At 36.4% G+C, this 16,372-nt stretch overlaps 1 protein-coding gene and 1 non-coding gene across 2 annotated transcripts in view; one reads left to right on the forward strand and one right to left on the reverse strand.

Annotated features, from left to right (window-relative positions):
* XKR6 (XK related 6) overlaps positions 1–16,372 on the reverse strand; it is a 501,357-nt gene that overhangs the window by 370,736 nt on the left and 114,249 nt on the right. The window lies entirely within an intron of this gene.
* Positions 9,923–10,029, forward strand: LOC111821590 (U6 spliceosomal RNA). Its single transcript, XR_002824956.1, has one exon. It is a non-coding gene; the product is annotated as a U6 spliceosomal RNA (small nuclear RNA).

A 16,372-nucleotide genomic window follows, 5' to 3' on the forward strand; every position in this document is an offset into this window, starting at 1 on the left:
GGCTACCACCAATGACCGCCCTGACAGGGAACACAATAGAGTCCCTGATGGAGCAGGAGAAATGTGGGGTGCAGAACTCAAATTCTACTAAGAAGACCACACTTAATGGTCTGACACTGGAGGCGCCCCGGAGAGCATGGTCCCTGGACTATCATCCCAGAACTAAAACAATTTCTGAGGCCAACTCTTCAGACAGGGATTTGGACTGGACTGTGGGACATAAAGTGATACTCGTGAAGAATGTACCTCTTAGTCAAGTACATACAAGAGACTAAAGGGGCAGCTTCTGTCCAGAAGTGAGATGGGAAGGCAGAGATAGTTAGGAGCTGTTTGAACGTTCATGGGGAATCAGGGGCGGAGGGGAGGAGTGCGCTGTCAGAGAATGGGGTGAGCGGTTGGGCTCTCATAACAATCTATGTAAAAAAAAATTATTTGTATGGGAGACTAACTTGAAATGTAAACTTCATTTAATTACAACAATAAAAAAATAAAATGATGACTACCCATCATACAGTAATGCTGAAGTAATTATCTAAACTTTCCCAAACTGTTTCTGGCACCCTGTTATGGATTATGGGATAAACAAAATTAAAACAGGTCCTTTAGGCAGTGCTGGGACCTCAGTGGAAACCCTGGTGATGTAGTGGTTAAGTGCTGGGCTGCTAACCAAAAGATGAGCAGTTCGAATTCACCAGGGGGTGCTTGGAAACCCTATGGGGCAGTCCTACTCTGCCTTATAGAGTTGCTATGAGTCGGAATTGACTCAATGGCAACAGGTTTGGGTTGGCTATTGTTTGGGACTTCAGTATGCTAATATTTATCATACAGTTCCAAGATGGAGAGAGCAGAGGCACCCAGTCTTTTGATTTCATAGGCCAACAAAAAAAATTAAAATATCTTTAAAGAATTACATGGGACTGCAAACTTATTTTACCAAACAAGTGCATACGGTGAGGAGGACCTAAAATTTAAAAAATAATTCTTCAAATTGAAAAATAAAGTCACTACACTGCTCTTGTTTTTCTTTTTCCTGTTTTGCCACCAGCAAGCACCCATCCTCTGGGAGGCATTCAAGAAGAGTGGAGGAAACTTCCAGCATCACAATTCCTTGACCGTGGAATCCAGGTCCACAGAATACAGCTAACACACACTGACCAACACCACTGCTGATCCTAGATGGGGGTCTTCCTTTTCCCTTTAAACTATATATCACCCCACCTGCCCCCAATTCTCACTAACTCACCACCGTAAGGAGCCAATGTTAACTTCGAGTAGAAAAAGGATGCAAACCACTAATTCAGACCATTATATTAGTATTTTTGTTCCTTTCCTTTAACTTGAAAGTATTTCGTTCAACAAAAATTTAATTACTGAAAATTCCTTCAAAGTACAAAACTACTTTATTTGGACAAAATTTGCTACATACACAGAAAAGTTCAATATGTATTTTCAGCAATCCCAATCACAAACACAGCCAAGTTATGAAACTCTTACTGGAGAAAATACATGAATCCTATTTTCAATGTTTTTATATATGCAAAATAAAATCCACATAAGTAGGTTCTAAGAATATTTGTACACTACATAAAAAGTAAAAATAGTATCATATACTCTAGAATTTTACTTAAAAATAATTTTAAGCTATTAGGTTTTAAATAATCGTTTTAATTTTTAGTATACTAAAGATTATACAGTCTTCTTTTACACAAAACACATTTGCATGCATTTCTGAAAACTACACAAATTTTTTTTTTAGCGTAATAACACATTTTGAATAAGTCAGGGTAATTTGTAATGTTTTTATGTTAGTTTTTTTTTTTTTCAAAGACACATACGGATACTCAGTGTGGATTCATGTGCGTTAATCTAAAATTTGACCTGTATTTTGACAAACCTGGCTTTCAAAACCTTATTGACCTGATTACTTTTTCTGCACATGATTTGTTATTAGCATGCAGGGGAAAACACATTGATCTCTTCAACTCATTACTCCAGGAACTAGCAAGCTTACACAGAAGTCAGTTCTGGTTCTTCCCATAAGCCTGAGACATGATGAGGTCCATTCCTAGCCTAAAGAGAATTGAGTAGTTGGTGGGAAATAGTGAACAACCACACCTAGCATAGAGCCTAGCAGAGAGCAGATGTCCATTAGAAGCTACTGTGAATACCATAACCAAAAAGTTACAATTAAAACATAGTGCTGTGAATTGTTACAGGCAATCCTCGAAACGGCCAAGATCTAAGTCTAGATTTATTCTATTTCCCCACAGGTACGTGTAGGAAGGGAGATGAAAATGAAAGGAAACAAGTGGCCTCTTTTAACAATAAGGCAACTGAAAACCTCCCATCCCAAGCAGAACAAACATGTCAATGGGAGAGGAGTAAACAAAGCAATTGTCTCCACCTGAGACAAAGGGCTTAATTGGGCAATATTAGAAAAGCTGGGAAGGAAATGATAACAAGTATCCAGTGTGTGGATGGACTCATGCTTCCCTTCAGGTGCTCTCTCTCTGGAGAAGTGAAATAGTGAGGCACACACCGTAAAAGCCCAAAACACTACATTCCAAAAGGAAGTACAAAAAATTGTTCCTTCAAATCCAATATAAAGATGTCTAAATTTCAGTCAAGCTGAATTATCCAGGCTCCCCTCCAATAGTGTAAATAATCAAGAGTAGACTGTACTGACAGAAATGTTTGAGTCTAGTTGTATTTTTCTTACATTAAAGACACATTTATGAGGTTATTTTATCTGTCTACAGGTCCAATTCATAAAAGGCAAACAAATTATATCTCATTTACAGAGTAATGTAAGTTGTCTTCAAAATGTGCTGCACTGTATTCTGATGATGCTCTTCCATCTCTCTCCACAGTCTCAAAATTAGTTTCTTCACATTTTTCAAGGATGATCTTCTCAGTGAAGCTGTGTTTTGCAGAAAAGTCCCAATGAATGACATCTGAGGCAGGTGATCCAAGATTCCAAAGTGGAGACTAAAGCCACTCAAACTTTTTTTTATCAAAACACATTTGTAATAAGATAAACCAAATGCATCCATTCTGTGTCAAAAAAATTAACTGGAGATAAAGTTTCTGCTAAACTTATAAATGGATTAATAAAATTTGGAAAAAAATCATGCATTCAGGAAATCTGAAAAGAATAAAGACGGAATTATCTGAGAATATCAATAGTTTTCCTGAAAAGCTGCTGTAAATTTCAGAGCCACAAAAGTACAGAATCCCACTTTGAAGTACACATTTTATACCATGAATTTGATCTCCCAAGACATGATAAAAAGTCACACTTAGGTAGAAGATCGTTATAATAATTAGAAACTTTAGAAGAAATATACTCATTTGGGAAGATAAAACATTAATATTCAACTTATTATAATATAAAACCCCCTAAACCAGCAGGAGTCATCACCTAGAAAGTCCATGCCTCATTTACACCTTACTTTCTCAGGCTTGCTGTTTTTACCACTTGCACTTTTGAGACAGCCCTTTGCAGATATTTTTGGCCCATTACATTACTAAGGTATGGACTTGTGGTTTCAGTTATATGTATTGAAAGGCAGTTACGTGTCCTTCAAGACTTGCTGCTCTATTCAAAGGCAATAGAGAACAATTGACTGGTAGCAACAACAAAGTCAAAGCAAGGTCAGTAGTGAAATGATCTTTTAGATTAGGGCTTCCTGATATGACACCCAGAGGCGGTCCCTATATCCTCAGAAATCGCATGAAAATTTAATGTCTGTGCAATTTTCTTGGGGAAAGGATCTATAGCTTTTTTTCAGATTTTCAAAAGGTGTGTCTAAAACTTCCCCAAAACAAAGAATCACTGTTCTACGTCCATTTTCTGTGTGTTCCTATAATTACTGTACCCAAACTCACAAAGATCTGTCCATCCTGGGTAAATATAATCACGATTCTGAATTCTCAGAATGATGTGCCACAGTGTGAAGTGCGGCAACCCAAGAAGGTACAGATATCCCATGAGACACACACATTGTCATAGTACAACTGAGGCCAACAAATACAATTTGAATACAAAATTAAGGTTTTATTAGAGGCTTCTAGGAAGCAACCATCAAATACAGCCTGTATTCATGCTATCAGTCCTCTACTATGTTCAGTATTCTTCTATATAATTTTCTAAAGTTACAACAGGGACAATCATATATTCTTTAATAAAGAAGGTATTTTGAATTAAGTTATTCCTTGAGCCAAATATCCATTTATAACACACAAGAACAAAATCAAACTGTTAGGAAACATATTACTATTTCCAAAGATCACATGCCACTATCCTTAAAATACTGCACATTACCATCACAATGCCTACCATCGAAGATATCGCACAGAACACTTCACCCATAATCTCCAGGAAATTAACTCCCTTCCCTTAATGAACTTTAGGCTAGCTACTTAAGAGTTTACCCTCCACCCCCACCATCATTTTTTATTATTAGCCTCTTAAATATTTCCCTCTCTTGGGTCTCTTTCATTTGTACTCACAGTTTTCAGAAACTAAGAAGGTCTTTAAAATATTCATCCCAATAGGGACCAAGTTTTTCCTGCCTGTCTAATTGTTTCTGGGTATATCACATGCCTGGGCTCAGTCAATACTGTAGCTAGAATTGGCTAAGAGAAAACATCTTTATTGATAAATGTATTGCATAAGGAGAGTGTTATAAAGCCAGTTGTAATGAGAAAGCAGCTAAATAGGTAACACAAGTTTAGAAAAAATATAACTTAATTTTTAAAAATAAGAAATCTAAGTAATGTTTCAAATATGGCTTCTGTTAAATACATATCCTTTACATTCCTCTTAAAACAAAGAAAAGCAAAAAGGGGGGAAAGAGATACTCTATTAAGCTTCTAAAAGGCTTCTAATAGAAATGCTATGAAAACTTGTTATATACTAATTTCAATAAGATTAGATAATCCACAAATAATGAACTTGCAGAAAAAACTAATAAATTAACATTCTACTGTGTCACCACTAAATTTCTATCGTTTCTTATATTCTCCTCATCCTTTCCCTTTGATCCTTTTTCAAGTTGTTCTGAATGTGGCCTATAAAAATCAATCTTCCCCAATTTTGGTCAAAAGACAATCTGCCCTAGAATTTTTCTCAAGTCCCTTTATTCCAGCAAGACAAGGCAAAAGAGAATGACAACCGTCAATAATGGCACTGTAATCACTCACAGGACCGACTGACTCTCCTATTAAATAGGAGATGGTTCTCTATCCATTCCTATGTGAAGAATATCCTAGTCTACATTCTGGATTTACAACTAAATAGTCCACCATTTTAAAACAGTGTGTTCAGGTATATGGAATATAGTCAACTTTCAATTTTTAAAGGACAAATCATCCTTCTTGGAAATTAAAGTTTTTCCTTCTTCTTTTTATTCACACTGCCTACCTTTTGGTCATTTTACTTTCCACTAATTCATTTACCGAACAACAGGAACAGAAGGAGGAGATGTAAGTGAACAACTCATTCTTTTCTTCATTCACAGTTCTGTCCTACTTCACAATGTCCAATTTGATTAACGGCAGCATTTTGCCACAAGTGTATTTCAATATAATTTGGGCAGAATTTACATATTCTAAAATAGATCACTCTGAGCTGACTTCCCAGTTGAAATTTTGTAATTACTACCTTCAGGATTATCAATCGATGGTTTTTCTCTTCTCTCTTCCTGATCAACATCTCTGATTTCAAGTAACCTACACTGCAAGGTAGATAGAAAAGAAAGGGAGCTGGACAAATAAGTATGGGAGGAATTACATAAACTGCCTGGGAAAACATGATATCCCTAAAAACCCCCAAACTTTCAAGAGACAACTGTTTCCAGAGTATGACACTAATAGCTGACGGATGATACTTTTAGACATGCATGCCAACTTAAAAGTGCAAAACTATAATATCTGTTCCTTTATAAACTTTTTATTAAATCTATTGATTCATCTAGTAAGTCATTATATAGATATGAAAATAACAATTTCCAGGGTTCCTAAATATTTCCAATATATTCAATTTAGGGATCCAAGATTCTGAACATGCCATCACCAAAAAAAATTGCAAACCTAAAAAACAAAAAGGAAAAAAATTAAACAATGTCAAAAGTAAAAATACTTTCTTAGAAAAGGTTAATATTTACTTTTATAATTTTCAAAACATTTTAAACTTTATGCTTTTTCTCATCTTACAGTTATAAACCCTTAACTGTACTAAAGTTTTGCTTAAAAAACAAGACAATTTACAAAGAGCAAAATAAACATTCAACTATACTCATATACATCACCAACTTAATTATTTAATATTTACTGGGTTAAAAATCTCTTCAATTTTATAATTTGAGGCTTTAAAGTAGTATTAGTTCTTTATTTTCTTAAAAGTTATCATTAGGTGACAGACATTCAGATCCATAAGCAAAAATATAGATTTCATTCATGGACAACTCATATCTTTAGAAACTACTTTTGTTAGCCGATTAATAATGGTTAAATTCTTTGTGTTTCTATCACATTAACTTTTTAGCACATGAAATAAATACTTTCTTTAAAGCTCTTCTAACCAAAGGGTCAATCTCTATAGCCTTTACTTGGAAAAAAAAACAATTTTGTTTGGTTAAATATAAGAAATGAGAATCCCTAAAAATAAAAACAAGTAATTGTTTCTCATTAAACCTTAACTATATGAACAATTCTTCTATTACAAGTTTAAAGACCATGTTATTTAGGGTAGCTTATTTAATTAATTTTTCCACAGAAAATGAAAAGTTGAGAGCTTACATATCCAGGAAAAGTAAAAAACAACCCATTATTGTACATTACTTCTCCTTAGACAAGGATAGACTGGCAGATTTAAGTATAAATTGAGATCAGATATAAAATCATTGCACTCCCAGTCAAACCAAACAGTGTCTGGATTTACACATCGAGCTCATAGTTGTTTCTGTTTGTTTTGTTTTTAATTTAGTACATGTGAATAATTCTCCCTATCATTACAGAAAGCCACCTACATGTAAAGAAAGAGAACACATTTTATAAATCTTAAGTCACTCTCAAAACCTGAGATTAAGGATTAAGAAAATATTATTTGTAGAGAAATTAGGTAATATACTGGATGATAGTGACAACTGGGACTCTAGAAGAAAGCATGAAAATAAACATGACCTTAAAGATATGTTAACTGTATCAGTTGCTTAGAATTTGCCTTTGTATTGTATTTCTGGAGCCCTGGTGGCATAATGGTTAAGAGCTGGGCTGCTAACCAAAAGGTCAGCAGTTTGAATCTACCAGCTTCTCCTTGGAAACCCTATGGGGCAGCGCTACTCTGTGGTAATAGGGTCGCTGTGAATCGGAATCAACTCTACAGTAACAGGTTTGGTTTGGTTTTGGGTTATTATATTACTATCCAGAATGGTAAGACAACTTAATTTTCTCAGCATCTCATCAATTATACAAATGTATAATTTAGGCTAATTAAGTACATTTGTGATACTATTTTTGCTATTAATGCTGTTACATATATTACAGGAAATTAAACAACATATAAAATCACTTGAAATAATGGCTTAGAATAAAATCTGAACTTGAGCGAAGAATCCTACTGGAATTCTATTCCTAGGGGAGTTACGGCTAGTAGCTGCCTTTTGGTGACCTGCTTCAGTAAAGACTACAGCCTAGGAAACTCTATGGGGCAGTTCTACGCTGTCCTATAGGGTCATTATGAGTCAGAATCAACTCGATGGCACACAACAACAACATATTTAACAGGACAAGATCCATCTGAATAAACTTAATAAAGAGAAATCCCCAAAACAGAGTTTTACTATAGTGAAAAAGAAAACAACAGTTCTAGTACCTTCAACTATAAAATGCAATTTGAATGAAGACACACATTATAATAAAAGCAATGTTCATTAACAAAATCATTCTGCCATTCTCACAGACATTTTATATTTTAAAAAGTTAACTAAAAAAATAAACACAAATACATAAAACATCAAATTCTTTAACAAAGAAAAAGAAAGTAATAGCAGGAATCCTTACTTTCCAGTCTGAAAAACTAAGTTTGGATTCCCTTTTGTTTAAGAGCAAATCCCTCTGATTTTCAAAGGAAGAAAATATTTCAATATGCAAACTCCTAATGGCTCAGGTTTTTTCTACAGTAAATATTCTGTTGCTACTTAAGTAGCTCACTAGAACTCATTTAAAAAAAAAACACCACCACATTTAAGCAATTTTAAAAGGTTTAATTAGCCTGTGGATTTATATGGTTAATCTTTTTGTTAAAATGTTTGAACCAGTTTAGTTAGGCTATGTCAGTGAGCTGTTTAATACCATTTGTTCACAGCTTAAAATTCTTAAATCATAAAAAGGAAGGAATTGGGGTAGGAGAACAGACATGGAAAAACATGAAGGCCCCTTTCTCTCTCCCTCTCTTATGTTTTGCCATTACCATTCTGTTTGAAGTGGTTTCAGGACGAGGCGATCACACACCTTCTAGTGAGAAATCAGATGACCTCAAAACAACCTCATTTCAGTCTTAGGCCTCATGTCTTTCGCTTAAAGCTAAAAATAAAAATACATGTGAATGAGCAAATGACAATGGAATGAAATCTCTAACACGACACTAAAATACAAAATATTAGAAGCTACTTTTATCACAGGAAAATGAAAACGCAGATATTTCTACACATAGCATCACAACACTACTTAGAATGGTGGGGGGGAGTGCCCTTCTTATCCTTTGTTACCTGAGGAGTATAAAAATTAAAATTTAATTCCAAATTGTTTCTACAAAGCTAAAGCAGTATTTTACTTATCTGCTAACATGATAAAACATTCATTTTTTTATAGAGTTAAATATAAAAATATTACTAGTGAGGCTAATGGAGTCAGATACAGCTTAGCTCTTCTTAATATATATATATGAATAAAGGCAAGGAAGAAAAGTGTAACGCTCAACTATAACAATGGTCTTGCCCTAAGAAATATATTTTTGTATGTTCAGAACTCCTAGTTTCAACAGAAAGGTCAGTAATATATGAAAATTAATCTGTTTCTCAAATCAAAGTAAGTCATTCACTCATTCATTCAACAAATATTGAATGTTTCTAAGTCCTGGAAGTAAAATGCTGAATATGACAGCCTGGGTTCCAAACCTCAGTGAGTCTGTACTCTTAACCTATTATTTCCTAATTTTTCATCTCACATCTGGGCTATGATGCTAAGGAGACAGACAATAAACACTGCTATGTTTCTTTGAGAGAGTGGAGGGTTGTATACATTATATGACAATAGGATGAGACTACAGAATTTAAAACAAACGCCACTGAGAAACCTGAATCTTTATGCTGCAAGTAATCTCAAGTCATCATTTGCCTCAAGTCAACATATGCATCAAGCTTATGCTTTAAAAATCCTACATTAATTCTGAAAATTAATTCTCCTACATTTGAAGAGTGCTGGTAGTTTCAATCACAAACATAAATGTCTCAGACTATTTTGAAAGAAAGGTTAAATCAGTCAAGAACCTTCAAAATCACTTAATATTAAGAATACTTCACTCAACTGAAGCCAAAACCTGGCAATTTTTTTTTAAATTGTACTTTAGATGAAGGTTTACAGAACAAACTAGCTTCTTATTAAACAATTCGTACACATATTGTTTTGTGACATTGGTTACCAAACTCACGACATGTCAACACTCTCCCTTCTCAACTTGGGTTCCCAATTACCAGCTTTCTGGGTTGGTGTGCCCCTTTAGTCTTGTTTCATTTTATGGGTCTAATCTTTGGCTGAAGGGTGAACCTCAGGAGTGACTTCATTACTGAGCTAACATGGTGTCTGGGGGCAAAAAACTCAGAAATTTTGCTGCCAAAGTTACACTTAAAGAACTGGTCCTGTGCTCACCTCGGCAGCAAATATACCAAAATTGGAATGACGCAGAGAAGATTAGCATGGCCCCTGCACAAGGATGACACACAAATTCATGAAGTGTTTCATATTTTTCAGTTCAATCATGTATATGAGACTAACCGGCACACACGGCCCAAAAGCAAATCAAAGAAGGCAGGAAGGGACAGGAAAACAGTACAAATGGCAACAGGGAACCTAGGGTGGAGAAGGGGAGAGTGTTGACACATCGAGGGGTTGGCAATCAATGTCACAAAACAATCTGCGTATTAACTATTCAATGAGAGACTAATTTGATATGTAAACTTTCACCTAAATCATAAAAAAGAACTGTTCCTAACTATAGCATAATGAAGACAAATAGCTTGTTTTTTTTAAACCATTCATTTAAAACAAAACAAAACAACCCCCAACCCATTGCCTTTGAGTCGATTCTGACTCACAGTGACCCTATTGAACTGCCCCAAAGAGTTTCCAAGAAGTGGTTGGTGGATTCTGACAGCTGACCTTTATGTTTGCAGCCAAGCTCTTAACCACATTCATTAAATTAAATATAACTCATAAGTTATCAAGTAAAGTCTATATTAAAATTGTTTTTTAATGTTTTTAATTTCTTTCCTGGTTCTACATACACCAAGGAAGTTCTTTAGCTTTGTGGGAATATGATATGATACCAAAAGATGTAAGATTATATACACCTGACTTAATTTAAGCTTTATGTTCATCTTAGAACAAGATTAGCAAATGCATTTCTGAGTTAGCTTATCTTCCATAATTTTTCATAAAGTCATAAATTTCCTATCTGGACAGATGTTACAAAGTTACATGGTTTGACTCTAGAGTTTATAGGTCTTAGAACCATGCCTTAAGCAACAAATTGCAATTTATGCTTAAGTATTTAGAATAAAGAAAAAAGAAACATTTACAGTCATATCTAGGTTTTAGGTTATGGTTTGCCTCAAGTGAAAATATTAAAAATAAAGTTCTAGTCAATAAACTTTAAAAAGTTTGTTTTCCACTGATGTGCAAATTTTAGAAGTTTTATATTTTGATGCACTCAAAATTTAATCAAGGAAAATTGTATGCTAGTCTTACTTGCAAGCAGTCAATTCTCCCTCCTTTACCATGGATGTCATATATCCATACTCTTTTCAGTTTGTATTAAATTTCAGAGAAAATGTAACTAATTAGATTTACTATTTCTACTCTAAGCCTTAAACATTCATTTATCTATAAATCCCAAATCTGTCCCGCATCAACAAAAAGAACCCATCATTTAGCCCACAACTCTTCATAACTAATACGTGCTATCATTCTTTGGCAAAAAAGAAAGTAGCTGACAGGCTTTACTCACCTCTCCAAAACTCAGATCTTTCCTTGAAATCATTTTTTTTCCCCCACACTCCAGTGCAATGGATCACTTTTATGTGGCCTTTCTAGCCATGCTCTTGCAACTCCCATACAAGTGACTGAGCGAGACTGTGTGATAGGGTAATTGTGGCCCACCGCAGGGACTGGTCAGTTTTGCCATCCCACTGGGCTTGAAATGAGCCACCCCAGAGGCTGGAAAGAGAGAATCCCACCACCATCAAGGAAGAACAGCCAGGAGCAGAGAGCGCATCCTTTGGACCCGGGATCCCTACACTGAGAAGCTCCTGGAACCAGGAGATCCAGAGAGAGGGGGAGGGGGAGAGAGACCGAGGGGGAGACTGAGACAGAGACATAGAAGGAGAAGTAGAGGGGGAGCAAGTTGTAACCCTGAAGACAGCAGGAAGTAGTGGCAGGAAGACCAGCAGGAGACCGTGTAGTGGGCTTCTCGGCCCAGGAAGCAGAAAGCTGAGTGTGTGGAGTGCCTCTGAAGACTTACTGGCATGGGCTAAAAAGCTTTATAACACTTGCCTGAGCAGGGCAGAGACCAAGGGCCAGAGAGAGGTGTGCCTGCAAGCACAGCTGAAAAGAGGCTGTCCTGATGGAAGAACTGTATCCTGAGCGTTCCTGAGCCTGAAATGTAACCTGTTACTTTCCTAATAAACCCCATAATTGTATTGTCTGTGAGTTCTGTGTGGCCATTACAATGAATTATTGGACCCAGCAGAGAAGTAGACAGTGCAGCAGGAGAAACAGTTGGTGTCAGAACTGGTAAAGATGGTACAGAGAGGAGGCATGTCTGACTTCCATCTCATAGGAATCAGCCTTGGGCTATTGATCTTAATTCTCCTACACCCTTGTGAAGTTGGAGGAGACCAGATGCTGCCTCCAAGCCATTTTTACACACATCCATGATAGTTCTCAGTTTCACTTCCGTTTTTGCTTCAATCATAGCATGTTTTGATTGCAATTTACAGTTCTATAATTTTCCCTGAACCAATCCATCCATAATCCAGAGAATGCAACAACTAATCTGACACTGTTCACTGAATTCTGTAATTTTCACTAGTACTTTGGTCAAGACCTTTGATGATAACATAATGAGATTTTAATACTTAAAGGACATACTAGTCATAAAACTCCATTGTCACTTCAGGAATGTTGCACTGAGGTCTCTCATTTAACAGGATTAATGAATTACAGTAAGTTAGTGATAAATCTCAACAAATTATAGAATCAAATTTCTATAAAAACAACTCCTATTGGTTTAAGGACATCCAATAAAAACGCATTCTCATGAAAAATCGTTTTATACTGAAGATTTCCACAAAAAGTTAAGTCTCATGATACACTAGCAGTGCACCCGTAATCTGATTATTGGACATTGCAATTCCTTCTTAGAAGTTAACTTTTACTCCCAGAACTTTGCAGATTCTAAGATCTCCCTTCTCACACATATACCTTCCATCTCTTAATCCAAGCAAAGACCACAAGCATACTTAATTCTTATACGAGAATTCTGCAACTTCATACATGCAGCTTTTCCAAATCAACTTCCATTTTGTTTTATTTGGATGCTACTAAAAATCTCAAATTTAAGGATTCTACGGGAAGAAGGAGTCCTGGTGGTGCAGTGGTTAAGTGCTCGGCTGCTAACCAGAAGGTCAGCAGTTCGAAATCACCAGCTGCTCTGAGGGAGAAAGATTTGGCAGTTTGCTTCCATAAAGATTGGAGCCCTGGTTGTGCAGTGGTTAAGAGACTGGCTGCTAACCAAAAGGCTGGCAGTTCAAATTCACAGCTGCTCCTTGAAAATTGTATCGAGGAGTTCTACTCCATCCTAGAGGATCACTATGAGTCAGAATTGACTTGATGGCAATTTTTTTTTTTTTTTTAAATATGGGAAGAAAACAGAGTACTCAAAAAATGGCTATGAAACAATGGCCAACCATTCGGAAAATTCAAAGCTAGATCTTTACCTTTATTTCTTAAACCAAAATAAATTCTGGATATATCACACTTAAAATTAAAATCTAAAACAATAAAATGAGTTAAACTATGAGTAAGATTTTTAAAAATTATAAAAGAGTAGAAAAAACTTTAATCATTTAAAGCACAGGAAGGACTTTAATCACAACACAAAATCTGGAAATAAAAAAAAACAAAAAAACTGATTTTAAAAATGGCAAAAAGAGGACTTCTGGGCAACATGGTGCTATAGTCAGAATCACGACACTGTCCCTCCGCAGCAAAGATCTGAAAAACTAAGTCAAACAGAGTAACACGTCACTTCTGAAACCCTAAGGGTCAAATGAAGAAATAAAGAACTCCACCAAGCACTGAATGGAATAAGAAACTGACCAAGAACAGAGAGTGAGAAGAGATACATGCAGAGATCCCCTATCAGCTACCGCAGCATGGATCCACAGTCCTAGACTCCTACAGGAGATCAGCAAACAGGGTACGAGAAAGCAGCTTCACAGAGCTTCCAGCAGGCGACAGAACAACCAATAACCAGCAATATACGCTTTTCCACCCCTGACTTTTCTTCACTCCTACTCAGACTCCTCTTCTTTCTGCAGACACAGTCTCTTGGCCGGGAAGCACCATCCTTACCCCAGTGTCGCTTGCATTCCACCCACTCACATGGGCCGGCACCCTGAGTGACATTTGTTGGCTGCTGGTGTTGCCTTTTTCCGCTTTAGATTTTTTTCTTACTTCTCACCACCTCCCCCTCTTTTCTCTCAAATACCTGGCTCCGTGTGCCATCTTTCCTTCTTCCTGAAAGGCTGGGAAAAACTGCTTGACTGTGAAACTCCTTCCCGGCCCATGCTGCCACACTGGTGGAAGCCCCAGGGCTTTTTTTTTGGTTTACTGTAATTTGTTCTGTTTTGATTTGTTTGATAGTTTTCTTCTTCTTTTCTCAGAGTAGGTGCACCTTCTAGCCAGGCAGTACCACGCAGCTCGAAAACTACTCCCTTACCCTGTGCAAACAGACAGGGACACCCCTGGGGGAATTTTTTTGTTTGTTTCTTTGTTTGGTTTTCTTCTCTCTCTTATTCACTTTTTTGTCTTTCTTCATTTCCAGTTTCTTGATTTATTCTTTTCATTTTTTCCTCCATTTCTCAGTCTCACATCTCTCCACTTCAAGAACAAGCTCCCTTAGCACTCTTTTTTGTTTGTGTATGTTTTTGGCTCCTGTTCCTCTCTCCTCTCTGTCATCTTTCCCATAACAATCTTAGCTCCACACATCACAATCTACCCCCTCCTTCCTGCCCATCTGCACCATGCGCTGAACATCACACTCCCAAGCAGCACAGGCATAGCCTACTGGAACCTGCCCTGCACTGATTCCTGATGCACAATGTCAGCCCTAGTATGTGCCACAAAGAACCCATCCCAGCAATTCCCCTTCAGCTGGACCTACCTGAGTGACTGACCCTGCCCATTGGAGAGGGAGGTGAAAACTATCGTGCCCACAGATGAGAAAACAACAAGAACGCACAGCCTGCCTGCTCAGACAAAACCAAATGAAACAAAATAGCAGGATGAAACAAATCTACAACCAATAAATGACAAAAATAACGACTGAATGCCCCGGAGACAGCAGACAATATAAAAAAATATACAAAAAAAGGACAGAATGGTTCCAGCAGGCATAAAAAATATAACAACAGATGACTTTCCAGTAGAAGAAAAGGCACTAGAACTAACTGATGGGGAATTTAAATCTCTAATATTCAGAATTATCCAAGAGCTGAAGCAAAAAACAGACAAAAATGAGGAAAAAACAGACAAATTCATAGAAAATACAGACAAAAACATGGAAGAATTCAAGAAAATAATACAGAAACAAACTGCTAAAATAAATTCACAACTAGAAATCATACAAAGACAACAATTAGAAATCCAAAAGATAAACGACAAGATTTCAGAAATGGACAGTGTCATAGAAGAGCTGACGAGCAAGTTTGAAACGATGGAAGACAGGATCAGTGGAACTGAAGACAAACACTGGGATACAACTCTGAGGAAAAATCAGAAAAAAGAATGAAGAAAAATTAAGAAACCCTGAGAATTATGTGGGATATAACCAAAAGCAAAAATCTGCAAGTGATCACAGTTCCAGAACAGGGGGAGAAAACAGAAAACCCAGAAAGGATCACTGACGAAGTGCTGACAGAAAACTTCCGCAATATCATGAAAGATGAAAAGCTGACCATCCGAGAAGCTCAATGAACTCAATACAGGATAGACCCCAAAAGAAAATCACCAAGGCATATCAGTATCACACTCACGAAAACCAAAGACAAAGAATCCTGAGAGCAGCTCGAGAAAAACAAAAAGTCACATACAAAGGAGAAACAATACACTAAGCTCAGATTATCTGACAGAAACCATGCGGAAAAGAAGGCAATGGGATGTCATATATAAAACTTTGAAAGAAAAAAATAGCCAGTCAACAATAATATATCCTGCAAGACTCTCATTCAAATATGAAGGTGAAATTAGGTCTTCACAGCAACAGAAAATTAAGGGACTATGTAAAAACCAAACGAAACTTACAAAACTTATTAAAGGCAGTCCTTCCATCTGAGAACAAACAACATCAGACCACAGACTGATAAAAGACACAGAATTGTACTAGTCAGATACGAACCTAGGACATGAACTCTTAAGGACTACCCAAAATGAAAAGAATTACAACAGGGAACCAGAGAGGTTACTCTGTAAATGACAAAAGCATCAGAACAATAAAACAGGGAATAAATGGTGTAGCTATAGAACCTTCTAATGGAGAGGAAGGCAAGGCGATACCAAGTAATAATAGGCTGATTCAAACCTAGGAATACATGGGTAAATTTCAACATAACCACAAAGAAAGTTAACAAACCTACTCATCAAAATAAAGAAAAACAAAGTCTCAGTAAAAACAAAACCTACAAAAACAAAATGAACGAAAAGAGAATCCACAGACAAAAGGAAATCAGCCTAGGAGAGTAAGAGATACAAAGGAAAAGTCAGCACCATGCAAAAAAAACACCATAAAATGACAGCAATAAACTCACACGCA

Source organism: Trichechus manatus, unplaced genomic scaffold (assembly GCF_000243295.1).
Source record: "Trichechus manatus latirostris isolate Lorelei unplaced genomic scaffold, TriManLat1.0 scaffold00091, whole genome shotgun sequence".
Taxonomy (NCBI): Eukaryota; Metazoa; Chordata; class Mammalia; order Sirenia; family Trichechidae; genus Trichechus; species Trichechus manatus.